General features: G+C 36.7%; 1 long non-coding RNA gene across 1 annotated transcript; it reads left to right on the top strand.

Annotated features, from left to right (window-relative positions):
- The first annotated feature begins 299 nt into the window (after positions 1-299).
- On the top strand, positions 300-1,891 carry LOC126236962 (uncharacterized). Its single transcript, XR_007545014.1, has 3 exons — positions 300-428; positions 543-729; positions 804-1,891. It is a non-coding gene; the product is annotated as an uncharacterized LOC126236962 (long non-coding RNA).
- The last annotated feature ends 4,305 nt before the right edge of the window (positions 1,892-6,196 follow it).

The raw sequence follows: 6,196 nt of genomic DNA, 5'->3' as shown, positions 1-6,196 counted from the left end.
ATTTGGCAAATATAATTGCACGACAGGTCATATGCATATTTTGCCACGGGTGAATGAACAGACACAGCAGAGTTAGTTAGAATACAACACAAAACTCGATAACTGATCCACGTGTTAACTACGTATTTTTATTGCATAGTTAACACACACTCCTCCTTCCTGGACACTCTGTGTGAGACTGCACCCAAAAGGCCGTGGCTGGCCTAAGCTTTCACGTCAACTTGATTTGTATTCGCCGATCGACATATTTCGCGAACGTTGGGCTACGTCATTTTGACGTCACTTCCTTAGCTTGTTCGGGTGAAAAGAAGCTTTCCCTTATGTTGACAACACAAAATCTGTTCTGAGCATCCAAAAGTTCACACCAGAGATATTTCTACTCTATGGCAATGTATATGCAAATAAAGTCACATCAAAATGTACACCAGGTGCGATTTTGCTTTCTTTCAAATTGATGCAACCAGCAGGGGTACCACTGTTTGCATCGTATGCACAAGATACTGTTTTACCCATATTTGTCTTTGTGTTCACTTATGCTGCAGACTTTCATCTCGATAAACACAACACAAACTATCGAGCAAAGAAGTGGATGCACAATAGGCCAACATGTGCACACGAGTGCGCACATGTGTACAGTACAGTCTTTCCTCCCATTTTTGCTCATGAGAAAGAGACATCAGGTGGACACAGGGAGGGCACACTTAAACAACGGCTGTTTCGTCATTTTCAGTAAGTTTAAACAACGGCTGTTTCGTCATTCTCAGTAAGTTTGTAGAGTGTCTTATTGGTGTTCTTGCTTTCAGCTTGGAGAAGACAACGCATTGGTCGTCTGCAAAGAGCTTCACCCTGGCGATTCATTGATAGAACAGGAAAACTATTTGTTCTGTTGCTTCTAGCATGTGATTGTCTTTCAGAATCACTTTTAGATGTAAATATCATATTGCGTTTAGGTTTAATAATAAGAGGTGAATAAACAGAGTAACGCTAGTGATTTACATAACTGAAGGACTGATCATGGTGCTCAGCTAGTTACAGTATATGACATAGCTCCATTCAGTAATTCAAAACTACACTCCAAAGTTGTGCGATCAATTAATGACTCAACAATTAGAAATTTCAGGGAAACTCTTCAGCAGTTAGACTGGGATGAGGTGTACAAATGGGATGAGGTGTACAATGAACCCGATGCTTATTTAAAATACAACTTATTTCATGATACACTTGTAAGAGAATTTGAAAACTGTTTCCCCAAGAAAGTAGTTAAATCTAATTATAAGAAACCTTGGCTTACTAAAGGAATAAAAATATCTTGTAACCACAAAAGGGAACTGTATCTAACAACAAGAAAGAGTAATGACCCAGAAGCATGTGCATCATGTCTGAGATTAATACCTCTGATAACAAAATCAAAACAATTGTAATATTATTACAAGGGAGACAGGGCAACCAAGAGTACAGGACGGCATTACTATCAAAGTGAATGGAAACTTGACAAACAACAAGCTGGATGTTGAAAACATTTTGGATAATCATTTTTTAAATGTTGTAGAGAAAATAGGATCTAAATGTTCATTAGAAGAAGCAAAGCAGTTAATGGAAGAGGCCTTCCCCACACAATTTGATACAATTGAAATTCCACTTACCTGTCCATCTGAAATTAGGAAGATAATAAACTCTCTCAAGAATAAAAGCTCACATGGAATTGATGGCATTTCCAGCAAGATAATAAAAGCTTGTTCCCAAGAGATAAGTGGGATTCTTAGCCACATATGCAATAGCTCTCTGAAGCAGAGTATTTTCCCAGATAGACTGAAGTATGCCACTGTTAAACCACTGCATAAAAAAGGGGATACGTCTGATGTCAATAACTACCACCCAATCTCTTTTCTGACTGCCTTATCCAAAATTGTTGAAAAAGTAATGTATTGTAGAGTAGCTTCACACCTTTGTAAAAATAAAGTTTTAACAAAATATCAGTTTGGTTTCCAGAAAGGTTTTTCAACGGAAAATGCTGTATATACTATTACTAATGAAATATTAAATGCTCTGAGTAACCGGAAGTCACCCGTTGGGATTTTTTGTGATCTCTCAAAGGTTTTTGATTGTGTAAATCATGGAATACTTCTAGATAAGCTCAAGTACTGTGGTATGAATGGGACAGTGCTCAAATGGTTTAAATCATACCTAACTGGAAGAGTGCAGAAAGTTGAAATAAGCATTTCACACAATATGCAAAAAACGGTGATTTCTCAAACTGGATATCAATCAAGAATGGGGTGCCGCAAGGTTTGGTCTTGGTTCCTCTGCTGTTCTTAATATATATTAATGACCTGCCATTATGTATTCATGAAGATGCAAAGATTGTACTTTTTGCTGATGATACAAGTACAGCTATCACACCCAACAGACAAGAATTAACTGGTGAAATTGTAAACGATGTTTTTCAGAAAATCATTAAGTGGTTCTCTGCAAATGGGCTCTCATTAAACTTTGACAAAGCACAGTATATACAATTCCACACAGTAAATGGAATGACACCATTAATAAATATAGACTTTGACCAGAAATCGGTAGCTAAGGTAGAATATTCAAAATTTCTAGCTACTTATGCTATTAGGGTCATTGCAAATTTTGGCAATATACATCTCAGTAAATTAGCTCACCACACCTATTTTCATTCTCTGCTTTCGTATGGCATTATATTCTGGGGTAACTCACATTGAGTAAAAGAGTGTTCATTGCACAAAAGCGTGTAATCAGAATAATTGATGGAGCTTATCCTGCAGACACTTATTTAAAGTGATTGAGATCTTCACTGTAGCCTCACAATATATATATTCACTTATGAAATTTGTTATTAACAATCCGAACAAATTCAAAATTAAAAGCTGTGTACATGGCTACAACACTAGGAGAAAGGATGATCTTCACTACTCAAGGTTAAATCTAACTTTGGCTCAGAAGGGGGTAAATTATGCTGCCACAAAAGTCTTTGGTCACTTAGCTAATAGCACCAAAAGTCTGACAGATAGCCATATAGCATTTAAAAGGAAATTAAAATAATTTCTTAATGGCAACTCCTTCTACTCATTAGATGAATTTTTGGATATAGTAAGGGTTAATTTGCCCAACCCTCACAAAAAAAGTGTCATATGATATTTTGTGTAATGTAATATCTTGTACAGACACCTTTTATAAACCTGACACATTCCACATCATCACAAAGTGTCGTATTCATGATCTATGGAACAAGTACTAATCTAATCTAACCTTTGTATGAACAAAATAGTATTGTTCACTAGCGGTAAACTGAATGCGATTGGGCTGTGTTAACACAACAGAATACGAATTGCCGCTTTTAGTGAAGAATCGGTGAAGGCAACAGACGATCTAATAGGTAAAAAGAAAGACAACACCCAGTAGAAACTCTCAGATAACTATTCGTCATTGAATTTAATTTGCAAAAGGAGAAAGATAAAAATGAAGGAGGCAAAAGGGAATAAAGATGTTTTAAAAATGAGGTTGACTGAAAGAGCAAGAAGGAAAAACAGAGAGATCTCCGGAGAAAAGATAAGCAGCTCCATGAATATCAAGAGCTCAAGTTAAAAGCCAGTTCTAAGGAAATAATGAAAAGTTGAAAGCAATATTTATAAGGTCTGTACATGGGAAATGAACTACAAAGCAATATTGCAGAAAGGAAAGAGGAAGTACATGAAGATGAGATGTGAGATACTATACTGCCAGAAGAATTTGGCAGATCACTGCACAACCTGAGTCAGAACACAATGAAATTTCCTCAGAATTATTGAGATATTTGAGAGAGCTATCTGTATCTGGTATGCAAGATATACGATAAAGGCAAAATACCCTCACACTTCAATAATAATCCCAGTTTCAAAGGAGGTAGATGCTGATGGGTATGAATATTTCCAAACTATGTGTCTGGCTGCAAAATATTTACAGAATGTAGGAAAAATACTTTGAAGCTAACCTTGGAAAATATCAGTTTAGGCTCAGGATAACTGCAGGAACACACAAATTATCTTACAAAATAGGTTGAATTTACAGATTTACAGTAGGGGGTCTATTTGTAGATTTAGCTGTCACTTTTGACAATGTTGATGGGAATACAGTCTTTGAAATTCTGAAAGTGGCAGGAATAAAATACAATGAGTGAAAATTTATAACATTTAGAGGAACCAGACTGCAGTTATAAGAGTCTTAGGACATGGAAGGGAAGTAGTAGCTGAGAAGGGAGCGAGACAGTGTGAGCTTGTCCCCAAAGCCATTCAATCTGTACACTGAGCAAGCAGTAAAGGAAACCAAGGAGAAATTTGGAAAGTGAATCAAATTTTAGAGAGAAGAAATAAAAACTTTGAGTTTTGATGATAATATTTTAACTGTGTCAGAGATTGGAAAGGTAATGGAATAACAGTTGAACAGAAAGGGGAGTTTCTTGAAAAGAGGTTATAAGATGGACATCAACAAAAGTAATAAAATAGAGTATAGTCAAATTAAATCAGGCAAATGCTGAGGGAATTAGATTAGAAAATGAGATACCGAAACTTGTTCTCAGGTTTTGATCTTTGGCCAGCAAAATGACTGACAATGGCTGAAGTAGAGGGGATACAAAATGCAGGTTGGCAATGGCAAGAAAAGAGTTTCTCAGAGAGAGATATTTGCTAACATTAAATACAGATTTATGTGCCTTTTCTGAAGGTATTTGTCTGAAGGGAAGATTTATATGAAAGTGAAGCATGGACACTAAACAGTCGAATGGCCCATCAAAAGATGAACACAGAGCAAGCATAAAAACCAGAAGGAGGTGTGCTAAACTGTGAAAAAAAAGTAAAATAGAAACAGTGAACGGTCCAAGCTCAAGATGTGCAACACCAAGCAGATCGGTGGTACCAAGTCATCGTGGTTATGTGGTCCTGATGTTGGACTGCAAAAGGGGAGATCTCCCTAGTGCCAAAAAAAGATTTTTTCCCCACAAAATTATGAATGCATCTGTTTGTTATAGTCATATTTTAGTCTGTGTTGTGGTGTAACATCCATTTGCAACTGCGAGGTGTAAGGAAGGGACCTATAATGAAAGTTGATTCCAAGATCTTGTATGTTTCCACTAGTACTCAATACTGGAGACCCATGATTACGAGGCAATTAGCCTCCAGATGTACATACCTCCTATTTGTTCTACACAAGTACCACATGTTAGGCTCTTGTGTTCCATATTGGAAGTTTTCACTCTTGAATTCCTTTGTTTTAACATAGTTCACATCTGTTTATTTATTGGTTTCATTTCTGTGAAAAGCCTGTGCAGCATCTTGCCCACTCTCACTATTCATTACATTTACTTGTGACAGTTATATATTCTTACCGAATGACTCATATTCTATAACAATGTATAGTACGACAATTGCAAGAATACAGGAAGAGTACAAGTACATCAATGACCAGATGGACAGTTAATAATTTTGTGAAAAAAAAAGGAAAAACAAATTGGCACAAGCGAGATTAGAATGCAAATCTCCCACTCTGTAGGCCAACACCATGACCATATAACCATGACGCCATGGCTCTGCCAAGTCGCTTGGTGTTGCACATCTTCAGCTCTGACCATTCACCTTTTCTGTTTTGCTTCTTTTTTCACAGTTCAGCACATTTTCTTTCTGTTGTCATGCTTGATCTGTGTTCAGTTTTTGATGGCCTATTCACTGGACCATCTTATCATTAAATCTCAGGGGTGTGAATGATAGTTTCCTTTGTAAGAAATTTGGATTCAGTAAGGGATGCTGTGCAAAGGAATGTTTTATAAAAACAAACTAAAAACATCAAGAAGAGATCAAGGGAAGATTTTGGGCTACAGGGGCAAAGCACAGGCAAGATACATTGATTTTAAGTGTAACTGAAAAGGCAAAAAGAATCTTGAACGTCTACCAAACTAAGTCTGGTGAGAACTAGCTCTTCATGTATTTACCATGTAAAATGCAACAAGAATAGCACAAATGTAGTCTGTAAATCCCTTTTCCAGATGGATTTGCTCATTATCGAAAAGCTTTTTTTAAAATGGCATTGAATGCTGATGCTCTTACACTAGAAAACAATAGAGTCAGACTACTAACAGATCGAACAAAATAGCAATGGAAATTTGGGAAATGGTCTGATCTCACTGGGAAAGTGTTCTTCCAAACCA

This window comes from Schistocerca nitens, chromosome 1 (genome assembly GCF_023898315.1).
Source record: "Schistocerca nitens isolate TAMUIC-IGC-003100 chromosome 1, iqSchNite1.1, whole genome shotgun sequence".
Taxonomy (NCBI): domain Eukaryota; kingdom Metazoa; phylum Arthropoda; class Insecta; order Orthoptera; family Acrididae; genus Schistocerca; species Schistocerca nitens.
Note: the sequence above shows the minus strand (reverse complement) of the source record. Positions and strands in the feature narration are given on the sequence as shown.